Source organism: Amblyraja radiata, chromosome 1 (genome assembly GCF_010909765.2).
Source record: "Amblyraja radiata isolate CabotCenter1 chromosome 1, sAmbRad1.1.pri, whole genome shotgun sequence".
In the NCBI taxonomy this organism is placed as follows: Eukaryota; Metazoa; Chordata; class Chondrichthyes; order Rajiformes; family Rajidae; genus Amblyraja; species Amblyraja radiata.
In genome coordinates, this window is record NC_045956.1 from 84,629,509 (window position 1) to 84,644,593 (window position 15,085).

General features: G+C 45.8%; 1 pseudogene; it reads left to right on the top strand.

Moving 5' to 3' along the window:
* Positions 1–520: 520 nt before the first annotated feature.
* On the top strand, positions 521–1,221 carry LOC116979732 (annotated as a pseudogene).
* The last annotated feature ends 13,864 nt before the right edge of the window (positions 1,222–15,085 follow it).

Here is a 15,085-nt window from a genome sequence, read left to right on the forward strand (position 1 = left end):
GTACCCTGCCATTGGTTATAGTTTGAATTTGGGAGCATGTACTAAGTTAGTTCATGTACGAGAGGGGTTCACCGACGGGCTGAGTTGCGATCAGCGCTGTGGACGGAGGCAGAGAGAGAGAGAGAGAGAGAGAGAGAGAGAGAGAGAGAGAGAGAGAGAGAGAGAGAGGGAGGGAGAAAGAGAGAGAGAGGTGTGCTGCTGTAAAATGGACCCCGAGCATGCCAAGACAAGTATTGATTTTGTTCTCTCTTGCCAATAAAACTGATTTGTAACTAAACAGATGAGTGAGCCCTTTTCTGTTCTACTAATCAGATACTTGAACCTGTTCCCTTGCAACATTTGGTGTAGTCGGCAGGACTACACCAAATGACTGACGAATAGAATAAAAAATGTTTGGTAAAAATAAATAGCAAAAGAGATGGCGCTGGTGCAGGCCAAGCACCTCCGCAACAACCTGTTGCCTTCGGTGCAGGGGAGCACACAGCAGGCCATGCTGCAGGTGGGACCAAGAAACTTGAGTGTTCAAGCTCCTCTAATGCTTTTAATGAGTCATGAGGGAGAAGCTTGTTGTTGTAAATTTCACTGGAATGGACCAACACTGGCATCTGCAGGATTTGATCGAGCTGTATTGTTTTGGAATATACTGTATATGGCGACTGCAATAATGATGCTACATTGGAAGGTCACAGTGGAGCAGTGATGGAATTGCATTATAATACAGATGGCAGCATGCTTTTTCCAGCATCAACAGACAAAACTGTGGCAGTGTGGGACAGTGAAATGGATGAAAGAATCAAGAGGCTTAAAGGTTACACATCCTTTGTGAATTCATGTTATCCAGCCCGACGGGGACCACAGTTGGTCTGTGCAGGAAGCGATGACGAAACAGTGAATTTATGGGACATTCGGAAAAAGGCTGCAATCCATACGTTTCAAAACAGGTACCAAGTACTGGCAGCAACGTTTACTGACACAAGCGATCAGATTATCTCAGATGGTATTGATGACCGCATTAAGGTTTGTGACCTCCGACAAAACAAGTTAATTTGTACCATACGTGGTCATACAGACTCGGTGACTGGTTTAACCCTGAGTGAGGTAAAAGAGAACATCATCAACCTGGCTGACCACATCCTGGAAGCCGTAGAGAAGATTCTAAGGGTCGGAGAACAGTACCGCGACTACAATCCCTCGGGAGGATGGTGGATGTTCGAGGGGTGAAATATTATATGAGAATTTTGCCAGAACAGTCTGTGACCCATAGTGCTGTGGCCTTAACGCTATGTTTAAAACCCACAGCGCTGTGGCCGGTAGAGCTATATTTAGAACCCATAGCGCTGCAGCCGACAGCTCTCTGTTTAAATTCCCACGCATTAAGCTGACAGCGCTTTGTTCAAAATTTTGCTCGCCAAACTGGCAGCGCTGTGTGTATTACCTTTCCGCACCAAGTCTGTAGCGCTGTGTATTGCTTTACGCGCCAGTGTGCGGCTGATAGCGCTTTGTTCCCAAAGGGTGGGGGGGGTCTTGCTGGGATGCAGTCCCCTACCATTGGTTATAGTTTAAATTTGGGAGCAGCACTATTGGCCAGGACTTACCAGCAGTTATTTCAACAGCTGATTTCTTACTTATATAAAGGCAGGCGCCAGTAAGCCAGGTTAGTTCAAATTCATGTACGAGAGGGGTTCACCGACGGGCTTAGTCGCGATCTGTGCCACGGATGGAGGCAGAGAGAGAGAGAGAGAGAGAGGTGTGTGCTGCTGTAAAACTGGACCCCGCGCATACCAAGACAAGTTTTATTTTTGTTCTCTTTCTTGCCAATAAATCTGATGTGTTGATGTACGAGGGGTTCACTGACGGGCTGAGTCACGATCAGCGCTGCGGACGGAGGCAGGGAGAGAGAGAGAGACGTGGTGTGCTGCTGTAAACTGGATCCCTTGCATACCGAGACAAGTATTGTTTTGTTCTCTTTCTTGCCAATAAAACTGATTTATAACTAAACAGATGAATGAGCCTTTTCCTGTTTTACTAGTCAAATCCTTGAACCTGTGTAGGAAAGAACTGCAGATGCTGGTTTAAGTTGAAGGTAGACACAAAATGCTGCAGTAACTCTGGAGAGAAGGAATGGGTGATGTTTTGGGTCAAGACCTTTCTTCAGACTGATCCTTGAACTTGTTCCCTTGTAACACTTGGCTATTTTAAAAAGCCTGCTTGTTTGGACCTGGCATGGCATTTTGCTAATTGTATATGTGCTTGACTCTTATTGTGGAACCTCGGTTAAAGTTGTCTTTTATTTGCATTAACATAGTGTAGAATGTATTTTCTTCCTTATAGTATATTCACAGCAGCAGAAGAATACAATGGAAAAGACAGAACTATTAAGGCACGATATTTTTTGCGTCCAATATTCTTATTCAGCAATCAAATTCTAACAGGTAAAAGGATGTCTTTGCACAATGCTAATTACATTTATTTCCTGTTAATTCAACTTTTTGAACACAATTCCCATATCATGATATTTGTATACACAGTCCTGAGATCAAAGGACTCCAGGCTTCCATTTTTCCATGCGCTATAATATTTTTGCAAGCACAAATAGGAAAAGCAGTCTGAAGAAGGGTACCGACCCGGAACATCACCAATTCCTTTTCACTAGAGATGTTGCCTGACCCGCTGAGTTACTCCAATGTTTTGTGTCTATCTTCAGTAAAGCAGCATTCTATTAACTGAGTGTAACATGCTCGATTGTGCACAATGCTGGGACTGCAAGGGAGTTTGCACACTCAGGTCACAGGTTAGTGAGCTGCACTTGCAGCCAGCAGAATAAAGGGAAATCCTTCAATTATTCCGGAGCCGCTCACTGAAATGCGGGCTTGGTAGCACTACAGGCCACTCAGTGTGGGACATGACAGCTGACACATTGAGGTGTTGCTAGAAGCACTCCAGTGCCCCCTCCCCTTGGTATGCAGCATGTTGCCAGTCATTCAAAATACTTTTCCTACGGCACCTGAAAAGAATGCCATCCAAACTTTTTCTGTTTTTTTCTTACGATTGAATTAACCCTGCAAAACAGGAGACTTCAAACAGGATGTGGGCAAACATGAACAGCAAACCTCAGGCATTTTGACGATGCTGTACTAGATTTTCCAGAAAATCAGATGTTATTCCAATGAATACCAAAACAGATTTACCTTACTTTATGAGGATGTTGCCAGGATTTTTACAAGGATGTTGCCAGGACTAGAAGGTCTGAGCTATTGGCAGCGGTTGAGTAGGCTGGACCTCAATTCCTTGGAGCGCAGGAGGATGAGGGGTGATCTTATCGAGGAGTATAAGACCATGAAAGGAATAGATTGGGTAGATGCACAGTCTCTTGCCCAGATAGGTGAATCGAGAACCAGTGGTCAGGTTTAAGGTGAAGGGGAAAAGATTTAATAGGAATCTGAGGGGTAACATTTTCATACAAAGGGTGGTGGATGTATCAACCAAGCTGCCCGAGGAGGTAGTTGAAGCAGGGATTATCCCAACATATAAGAAACAGTTAGGCAGGTACATGGATAGGACAGATTTGGAGGGATATGGACCAAACGCAGGCAAGTGGGACTCGTGCAGTTGGGACATTGTTGGCAGGTGTGGGCATTGGGCCAAAGGGCCTGTTTCCACACCATATCACTCTATGACTCTATAACACTAAACAACTTTTGTAGTTATCTATATCTGTACTGTTACTAAAAGTCTCATCTTGACTACTTCCTGTCTACGTTGTAAATAAATTTTAGAAAAAATGCTACCCTATATCGCTATGATTTTTTCCCATCTTACTCACCGTCCTCCTCTCCTCCAACCGCCCCAAGTTTTTTTCTGATCGGTGAAATAATAATAAAGTTATGAATGTTTAAAAAATCGTGAGATCAGCAGATTGGTCTTCTCGCCTGTCAGTCACCATGATGAAAGTAATACCTTCCGAGGGGCCAGGAGAATAAAGCCCTGGAGGCCGGACGTGAGTCAGTCACCTCGGAAGACCGTGAGTGAGAGTTGAGTCCAGAACTGTGAGTCTATGCTGTGAGTGAACTGAACTGTAAGTCTGCAAACTGTGCTGCTTGAACTGAATTGAAGGGTTGGTCTGCAAACTGTGCTGCTTGAACTGAATTGAAGGGTTGGTCTGCAAACTATGCTGCTTGAACTGAATTGAAGGGTTGGTCTGCAAACTGTGCTGCTTGAACTGAATTGAAGGATTGGTCTGCAAACTGTGCTGCTTGAAGTGAATGTTGTGCTCATTCTGGAAGTCCTGCTCACTGCGGAAGTCCTGCTCACTGCAGAAGTCCCGCTCAACCACGTGAGTAGATTCAAGAGAATGTCACTGTCATATATATGTGTGTGAGAGTGTGTGAGGGATGGTGTGTGTGCGAGATTGCGTGTGTGTGTGTGATATTGAGGGTGTGTGTGTGTGAGTGTGAGATGGAGGGTGTGTATGTGAGTGTGTGTGTGAGATGGAGGGAGTGTGTGTGTCTGTGAGATGGAATGTGTGTGTGTAATGGAGGGTGTGTGTGTGATGGTATGTGTGTGTGTGTGAGCCCACCAGTCGTGAGTGAGTCAACTGCCAGTCCACCAGCCGTGAGTGAGTCAAGTGCCAGCCCACCAGCCTTGAGTGAGTCAACTGCCAGCCCACCAGCTGTGAATCAACTGCCAGCCAACCAGCTGTGAGTGAGAACTGCCAGCCCAACAGCCGTGAGTGAGTCGGCTGCCAGCCCACCAGCCGTAAGTGAGTCGGCTGCCGGCCCACCAGCCGTGAGTCAGTCAGCAGCCAGCCACCCAGGCCCGTGCGACTGAGCTGCCAGCCCACCAGGCCAAGTGACTAAGCTGCCAGCCCACCAGGCCCGAGTGACTGAGCTGCCAGCCCAAGAATCCATTCGGCCCACAATGTCCATACTAGCCCTCTGGAAACCTGTCCCTTCGGCCCACAACACCCATACTAGCGCTCCAGAAAGCTCCCCCCCACACTGGCCACCAATATTGGAATTGGTGGAGAGGTGGAATATTGCGTTGGGGGACCAGCCCTCCCATGTGAACATGGGACTCAATGGGTCCCACTTAGTCTAGTAGGTAATTAAAGCAGCGTTTCTTTAACAGTGAGATTCCATAAACTGCTCATCCTTCATTACTTTAGCACTTTACTTTAGAGATACAGTGTGGAAACAGGCCCTACGGCCCACCAAATCCGCGCCGACCAGTGATCCCTGCACACCAACATTTACACACTATCTTACACACTAGGGATAAGTTCCAATTTTACCGAATCCAATTAATCTACAAACCTGTACATCATTGGAGTGCGGGATGAAACCGGAGCACCGGGTGAAACCCACATTCTCACAGGGAGAACGTACAGACTCCGTACAGACAGCACCCTTAGGCAGGATCGAACTTGGGTTTCTGGCGCGGTGAGGCAGCAACTCTACTGCTGCGCCACCTTGCCATCCTGCCTCACTAGTTATGTGGCAACATAGTAAATTCTCTAGTGAAGCCGGCAAGTTTAAAGGGAGCAGGAAATTTACAAGTGCTTTGTCACGGAGCTACCTTTGTTGCTGACCCCTGCTGTTTTAGTTCCCAACTTTGGCTCCTGCCATCCCTCTATTCTCCCAGTTCTTGCAACAAACCCCACTGGAACTCTAGAACCCATCTCACGTACTGGATTAATGAGTGAGCGAGAGGAGAACCAGGATTTTGTAACCATTAGATGCTGGATTAATTGAGTTTAACTCACAATTGTTATTTATCCAAATTATTTTCAGGTACTGTCTAAATGGATTTGCACATTCTCCCTGTGACCATGTGGGTTTCCTCCAGGTGCTCCAATCTCCTCCTATATCCCTTGATACGTGCGTTCGTAGGTTAATTGGCTGTTGTAAGTTGATTCTAGTGTGATGAGAAAGTGGGATAAGATAGAATTAGTGTGAATAGATGATTGATGGTCGGCATGGACTTGGTAGCCAATGGGCCTATTTTCATGCTACATATGTTTCCGAACTTAATGTTGTTGCCTCTAGAAGAGTTACTAATGCATGGTGTTCCATTGCCGAGGGAGGATTAGGGTTGTGCAGGTCAGTTCAAGAATCTGATGGTCGTACTAAAGTAGCTGTTCCTGTATCTGGTGGTGTGGGACTTCTAGTTTCTGTACGCTGATGGTAGTAACGGGAAGAGGGAGTGGACTGAACAGTGGGAATCCTGGATGTGGCAACACCTCTGTAGATGTTTTCAATGGTGAGGAGGGCTGTGCTCGCCATGGACCAGGCTGAATCCACCACTTTCTGCAGCCTCTTGCGTTCCTGTGTGTTGGAATTGGCATACCAGGACACGGTGCAACCAGTCAGGATCCTTCCTGCAATGTATCTTTAGAAATTTGGTAACGTGTTAAATCTTCAACGGAAGTAGACGCACTAGCATGCTTACTTCATTCCAAGGAATTAAAGCGGTATGGACCGGTGGCTGGTAAACTGAGTTGGGTATTCCCATAACCTGGTAGTCAGGGGATGACACAAAATGCTGGAGTAAATCAGCGGGACAGGCAGCATCTCTGGAGAGAAGGAATGGGTGACATTTCGGGTTGAGACCCTTTTTCAGACTCACAGTCAGGAGATGACATTGGCTCGGCTTAATCGGACTGGATTAACCAGCTGGTTTTGGGTGTGATTAGTGGTGCAAAGATGTCCTTGATGGCCAGTGGCCATGGTAGGGATCAAGTATTGGTGGGGTGGCTTTGGTGCTTCAGCAGGTTGTTGGATAGGGAGTGGATCGGGCAAGATTCACAACCCTATAATGTCACGGACCAACTCATGATTCCCAACCCCCAGAACAGAGAGATCTTTACTCATAAAGAAACAAAACATGAACATGCCAGCCATCAAGCATCTCTCTACATTAATCCAATTTACCAGTACTTGGTCCACAGCCTTCTATGCCTTGGTGATTCAAGTTCTCATCCAGATACTTCTATAAATGTTGTGAGAGGACCTGACTCCACTATCCACTCAGTCCTTACGTTCTACATTCCAACCACTCTGTGCATGATAAAAATATTCCTCTGATCCTCTTGAACTCTCTAACTCTAACTCTATGCTCTCTGATCTTAGGCAACCATGGCAGAGGTGGAGGTGTACAAATCTATGCATGCAATTTAGGATAGACAGTTTACTACCGCCTAGCCTATATTGCCTTTATAATTTCGTATAACTCTTTCCAATCTCCCTTTAATCTCCTGAGCTCCAAAGAAATAAAACTCAGCCTATCCAGTCTTTCCTCATAATTGAAATGTTCTAGCCCTAGGCAACATCCTGGTGAACCTTCTCTGCACCCTCTCCAGAACAGTGATGTCCTTCTTATATTGCGGTGACCCGATACACACACAATATCCCAGCTGCGGCCTAACCAAAGTTCCTCAAAATTGTACCAGGATCTCCCTGCTCTTTTAATCCATGCCCTGGCTAACACAGAGTCAAGAATCAAGAGTCAAGAGAGTTTTATTGTCATGTGTCCCAGATCGGACGATGAAATTCTTGCTTGCTGCAGCACAACAGAATATTGAAGGCATAAATACAGAACAGATGTAGGTCTATATACCATAGACCATATATATATGCACGCATAAATAAACAGATAAAGTGCAATAGGCTGTTATAGCTCAGAGTTTGTTCGATGTTGTGCTTAATGGCTGTGGGGAAGAAGCTGTTCCTGAACTTGGATGTTACAGATTTTAGGCTCCTGTACCTTCTACCTGATAGCAGCCAAGAGATGAGTGTGTGGCCAGGATGGTGTAGGTCCTTGATGATGTTGGCAGCCTTTTTGAGGCAGCGACTGTGATATATCCCCACAATGGTGGGAAGATCAGCCGGTGATGGACTGGGCAGTGTTTACAACTTTTTACAGCCTTCTCCGCTCCTGGATGCTCAGGTTGCCGAACCAAGCAACGATGCAACCCGTCAGCATGCTCTCTACTGTGCAGCTGTAGAAGTTTGAGAGAGTCCTACTTGACAAACCGACTCTCCGTAATCTTCTCAGGAAGTAGAGGCACTGATGTGCTTTCTTTATAATTGCATCAGTGTGCTGGGACCAGGAAAGATCTTCGGAAATATGCATGTCCAGGAATTTGAAGCTCTTGACCCTTTTCACCATCGACCCGTTGATATAAACGGGACTGTTGGTCCCCATCCTACTCCTTCCAAAATCCACAATCAGTTTCTTGGTTTCGTTGGTGTTGAGAGCCAGGTTATTGTGCTGGCACCATTTGGTCAATCGATTGATCTCATTTCTATACTCTGACTCGTCCCCATCAGTGATTCGTCCCACAACAGTGGTGCCATCGGCGAACTTGAGGATGGAGTTCACACTATGTCCGGCTGCGCAGTCATGAGTATAGAGTGAGTAAAGCAGGGGGCTGAGCATGCAGCCTTGAGGTGCTTTCGTGCTGATTGTTATCGAGGCTGACACATTTCCACCAATACGGACAGACTGTGGTCTTTGAATGAGGAAGGCGAGGATCCAATTGCAGAGGGATGCGCAGAGACCCAGATCTGAGAGCTTGGGAACCAGCTTAGAGGGGATGATGGTATTAAATGCCGAGCTGTAGTCAATGAATAACAGCCTGACATATAAGTTTTTGTTGTCCAAGTGGTCCAGAGTGGAATGGAGAACCATATCCACCGTTGATCTGTTGTGGCGGTAAGCGAACTGCAGTGGGTCGAGGTTCTTGTTGAGATAGGAGTTGATTTGCGCCATGATCAACCTCTCAAAGCACTTCATCACCACAGACGTTAGTGCCACTGGTCAATAGTCATTGAGGCACGTCACCTTGCTCTTCTTGGGCACCGGTATTATTGATGCCCTTTTAAAGCAGGTGGGAGTCTCAGACCTCAGAAGAGAAAGGTTGAAAATGCCGTAAAAACTCCAGCCAGTTGGTCCGCACAGGTTTTTAGAACACGGCCGGGTATGCCATCAAGTCCAGACGCTTTCCGAGGGTTCACCTCCCTGAAGGATCTTCTGACATCGGCCTCTGTGACTGTGACCGAAATACCATCACGGCGAATGGGGGCTCGGGAAGGCACATCAGTGTTCTCCCTATCAAAGCGTGCGTAAAACGCATTGAGCTCGTCAGGGAGTGATGCTTCGCTGACATTTGAGCTGCCTCCTGATTTCGCCTTATAGGAGGTGATGGCATTCAAGCCCTGCCACAGTTGCCGAACATCCGTCTCATCCTCCAGCTTGGAGCAGGTCCCTTTTGGCCCTTTTGATGGCCTTACCAAGGTCGTATCTGGACTTCTTGTTGGCCTCTGTATCTCCAGACCTGAATGCCCGGGATCTGGCCTTCAGAAGCGTGCGGATCTCATTGGTCATCCAAGGCTTCTGGTTAGGAAACACTAGGAAGGTTTTTGTTGGGTTGCAGTCCTCCACACATTTCTTTACGAAGTCTGTAACGACTGTGGCATATTCATTCAGATCCGTTGCCAAGTCCCTGAACATTGCCCAGTCTACAGACTCTAAACAGCCCTGGAGTTGTTCCTCTACCCCCCCCCCCCCCCCCTCGGTACAGCCCTCACCTCGGTTCAGCCCTCACCTCTGGGGGTGCGCTCTTCAAAAGCTCTTCAAAAGCAGTATGGTCGGATTTACCAAAGTGAGGGCGAGGGATAGTGCGATAGGCATCTTTGATGGTCGTGTAGCAGTGGTCGAAGGTGTTTGATCTTCTGGTGCTGTAGGAGACATGTTAGTGGAAGTTAGGGAGCGATTTCTTAAGGTTGGCTGTGTTGAAGTCCCCGGCTATGGTGGTAAATGCCTCGGGGTAAGCCATCTGGTGCTTGCTGACCATGGCGTGCAGCTCCCCCAGTGCCAGGTGGATATCAGCTTGGGGTGGGATGTAGATCGCGATCAGGATAATGGAGGTGAATTCCTTCGGTAGGTAGAAGGGACAGCACTTCACAGCCAGGTGTTCCAGGTGTGGAGAGCAGGAGTTGGACAAGCGTACCCAATCCTTCCTTTCTCATGTTATTCATTTGTGCTGCTATCTTCACGAGGGATGTTTGACCTTGATTTTGCCCACCCAGCTCCTTTGTCCATCCAAACTCTCTTGAATCCTGTCCTTCATGGAGTATGTACTATGTATGTGCAGAAGGCTGTGGAGGCTAAATCAATGGATATTTTTAAGGTAGAGATAGACAGATTCTTGATTAGTACGTTTGTCAGGGGTTATGGGGAGAAGGCAGGAGAATGGGGTTAGGAGGGAGAGATACATCAGCCATGATTGAATGGCGATGTAGACTTGATGGGCCGAATGACCTAATTCTGCTCCTATCACTTATAAACGTATCCTTATTACATCTCCAATACGTGACTACAAATTAATCAGAATTAAATATCGTCTGTCATTTCTCTGCCCAATGTACTAGCAGTTCAATATAATACCGTAGCCGAAGACGAACCCCTCACTATCAATAACACAATCAACGTTTGCTTCATCTGCAAACTCACTAATCATACTGCCTACATTCACATTTATGTTGTTAATGCATATAACAAACTGCAAGGGGTTCAACACTGATCCCATAGTACATCCCTGATCAAGGTATATTTCTCATGAAAAGAGGATTCTAAAGCTAAATTGCAGAGGTTTAAATTGTAAAGAGCAAAAAAAAAACAGGGACCTGAACCGATTGGGTCTGTTCAAGGAAGAACTGGAGGTCCCTGAGACCTTCCTAGTGAGGAATGGAGGTGTAAAGAGACAAGACGCTCATGGTAAAGATGAGATGGTGGTGGCCGAGGAACTAAAAGTTTAATGATGTGTTGAAGAACGTAAATCTGGGTGTAGGTCGGAAGGAACTGGACAAGGGAGGAACAAGATAGGATTGCAATGTTTTTAGATGAATTAGGTGAGGTGGGAGCAGGCAGAAACGTTGGGTCTGCCAGGGCAGTTGGGCTTGTGGATTTTGGGGAGGAGACAGAAAAGGGCAGTAAGGAGTCTGAAGAAGGGTCCCGGTCTGAAATGTTATCGATCCATTCCCTCCACAGATGCCGTCTGATCTGTAGAGTTACTCCAGCACTGCAGCTGACTTGCCCGTGCCCTAAGGTAATGACCGTCTCTGGGCACTGCCTGGAACTGCTAGTTGCAGAGTGCAGAGAGCAGCTGAACATGCTGATCTTGGACGGCAAAATGTTCTGCTGACAGAGTTCCATTGAGACCTTCACGTCATCTTCTATATATTTAGCCTCCAAAATGCCTCACTGAACCTCACAAAACTTGTTAATCTAGTGAATGTTAACAAAAGGAACTGCAGATGCTGGTCCACAAAAAAAGACACAAAATTCTGGGGTAACTCAACGGATCAGGCAGCATTGAACACAAGGCACTGAAGATGCCGCCTGACCCGCTGAGTTACCCCAGAACTATGTGCCTAATCTAATGAATGTTGTTTATCTGTAAGATAGGTGATGTCTGCTATCACTAATAACCTCATTGCTTCTCACCTCCCTTGTCAGGCAGCCAAAGGACAGGCCTCTCGACCTTTCATCTTGAGAAAAAATAAATAGGAAGCCATTTGTGATGCGAACTTCATATTAATACAGTCGGATCTTAATATCACAATTAGCCTGAATGCTACACAACACTGGCCATGGTCTCATTTTACTCCTACCCTCGGGAAGAAGGTACAGGAGCTTGAAAACTGTAAAGTCCAGGTTCAGAAGCAGCTTCTTCCTTACAGCCATCAGGCATTCAAACACGACAACCTCCAAATATGCTCCGAACTATATAGACTTGCGGGACATTATTTTTGCACTATTATTATCTGTTTGTTTATCTGTTTGTTTTTTAAATATTTTTCTATATACTGAAATTTCTTGTCCATTATGATGTTTACAGAGTACTAGGTTTAGCAATGTTACAAAATTTTGAGATTTTAAAAATCAAGTCTGCAATTTATCCCATCAGATAAAGCATAAAAAGAAGTTTAATTTGACACCTAATTCACTTTCATATCTTCAGTATTAAAAAAGTTATGGCCATTTTCATACTCGGAAATTAGCATCTTGTTCCCTATTGATTTTCCATTGACTTAACACAAAAGCTGTGATCAAGAACAGTCAAAAGCCCATAAATTTTTTTAAATTAAGAGAACTGAAAGAAATGTTCAGTTATTATAGATTGAAGCATTCTGAAACAAATATTAAACAATCTTACTTGGATGACCTGAAATTAAAGCATATAATTAATTAGTTACCCAATTGTAGCTAATCCCAAAATTCAATTACTAGATCTAAACATCTGTCCATTTCTTAATAAAAGATTAACATTTTTAAATAGCCTAAGTGTCCAAAGAACATTAACACAATAATTCACAATAAAACATGATTTTTAAATCTCATTGACATTAATTTATAAGCCAAATGGAAGGAAATTAGTGTTCAAATGCTGTAAATTAATGGCCATTTAATTCTGCTTGCGAGTAGGTTTTTCTGGAACGCGATGGTTTGGAACGTTGCCATTGCGGTGGATTTGAAGCCCATATCGGCATGAAATACACTGCCGGTTCGGATGGGCTCCCAAGTCACGTACTCGCAACTTAAAATTTTGAATAATGGGATCTTAAGAAGCACTTTTTAATGTAAAAATAAACAACCTACCTTGCCTTGTCCCCTACATAAGATCCGTCCCGTTGTCGGCCTTCGCGGCTTTAGAGGATGGTTTAAAATCTACTATAACAATTAAATAACCCAATTTAGTTTAAAAATAGCTGCAGCGAACTAATGTTGCAGCGATTTTTCGTCAGCAACTAGGCAGGCTGAACAATCTCGATTTCAATAGCCTAGAGAAAATCGCGTTTTAAACCCGCCCCCCACTCAAAGGCGCCCAAGTCGCGCACATGGGCAGCGAAAGAACTGCAGCGCCGCTGAAGGTAAGTTTTGCAACATACCTACTAGGTTTACGTATCTGTTGTGCTGCTGTATGTAAGAATGTTATTGTTCCATTTCAGGACACATGACACTCTTGCCTCTTGACTCTTGACCTTAAGTTGAGTTGATAGACACAAAATGCTGGAGTAACTCAGCGGGACAGGCAGCATCTCTGGAGAGAAGGAATGGGTGACGTTTCGGGTTGAGACCCTTCTTCAGATTGAGAGTCAGGGGAGAGGGAGTGGGCAATACAGAGATAAGGAAGTGTAAGGTGTGAGAACGAGACATCAAAGGAAATCAAATGAAGAATAGATTATTGTTAGCTAGGAGAAGGTAACAACAAACCAAACAGAGATAAAATGTAATCAGGCATAGTCAGACTAGGATAAATGGGAATGGGAGGGATGGAAGAAGGAAAGCAAGACGTTAGAGAAGTCGATGTTCATGCCACTGGGGTGTAGGCTACCCAAGCAAAATATGAGGTGCTGTTCATCCAATTTGACCTGGGTCTCACTCTGACAACGGAGGAGGGCCAGGACAGAAAGGTCAGTGGTGGAATGGGAGGGGGAGTTAGTGTTGAGCAACCAGGAGATCGGGTAGGTGTAGGCAGATTGAGCGGAGGTGTTCAGTGAATCGATCGCCGAGCCTGCGGTTGGTCTCGCCGATATATAAGAGTCCACACTTGGAATAGCGGATACAGTAGATGAGGTTGGATGAGGTGCAAGTGAACCTCTGCCTCACCTGGAAAGACTGGAGGGAGGAGGTATACGGACAGATGTTGCATCTCCTGCGGTTGCTGGGGAAAGTATCTGCGGAGGGTGTGGTTTGGGTGGGAAGGGACGAGTTAACCAGGGAGTTGCGGAGGGAACGGTCTCTGCAGAAAGTGGAAAGGGGTAGAGATGAGAAAATGTGGCTAGTGGTGGGATTCTGTTGGAGGTGGCGAAAATGTTGGAGGATTATGTGATATATGCGATGGCTGATGGGGCGGAAGGTGATGACGAGGGGAACTTTGCCCCTGTTGCAACTGGGAGGAGGGGGAGCAAAAGCAGAGCTGCGGGATATTGAGGAGACCCTAGTGAGGGCCTCATCTATGATGGAAGAGGGGAACCCCCTTTCCCTAAAGAATGAGGACATCTCAGGTGTCCTGGTATGGAACACCTCATCTTGGGCGCAGATGCGGCGAAGACGGAAGAATTGGGAGAAGAGGGTAGAGTCTTTGCAGGAGGCGCGGTGTGAGGAAGTGTTATCTAGATAGCTGTGGGAGTCAGTAGGTTGGTTGAGTTAAGTTAAGTTGAGTTGAGTTGAGTTGAGTTTAGTTTATTGTCACTTGTACAGTGAAAAGCTTTAGTAGCATGCTAACCAGTCAGCGGAAAGACAATAAATGATTACAAATGTGATTAAGTCGATGCATCATTCTGACAGCACATACAGAGTACATTAGACTGACCTCCTCAGCGCTTCTGACTTCCTCTGTTGGGCAGGCCTATTCCAGAAGCCAATATGTTGCATTGTAACAGGGACACTCCGGACAGCACAATGTTCTCTTTGAAACATTCCCCGCAGTTGCCTGTTCCGTTCCTGCATTACAGGGGTAATTTTCTGAGCACCAGGGTGTCCTGCTAGTAGTACACATTAGCAATTCAGTCGTGTGCTATAAATGGATTTTCGATCATTATTTTAAATGCCTGGAAAGTCGGAAGCAGCATGTGTCTGAGTTTCCAACACATGCAGCTGGCAGGCGAGGAACCTCTGCAGTCACTCAAAGTCAGTCCACTGCCCTTGCCTGCCAAAGCCGACTGAGCACAGGTTTAATAAAGAGCACTGCTAAAGCCAAGTGGACCCATTGTTTCTATCTGTGCGTGTGAATGAGGCTTAGCATATTTTAATCACAAAGAAAGGATCATTTAGATCATCAGGAACAAATACTAGCATCTGATATTCATACATTAAAAAGGTGATGTGAATTTGGACTACATTGTGATTCTCCAATGTTAAGTAATACCCCCCACCTCATCTCCCTTTCCTATACCCCTCCATCCCCATCCCAGTGCACACCCATTTCTCCCACTATCCTGCCCTGCGCTCCCCTCTCCATGACCCCTTCCGCCTACAATCCTACCTCTGGCTCTCGATTTCACTCCTCTTCTCACCTTAT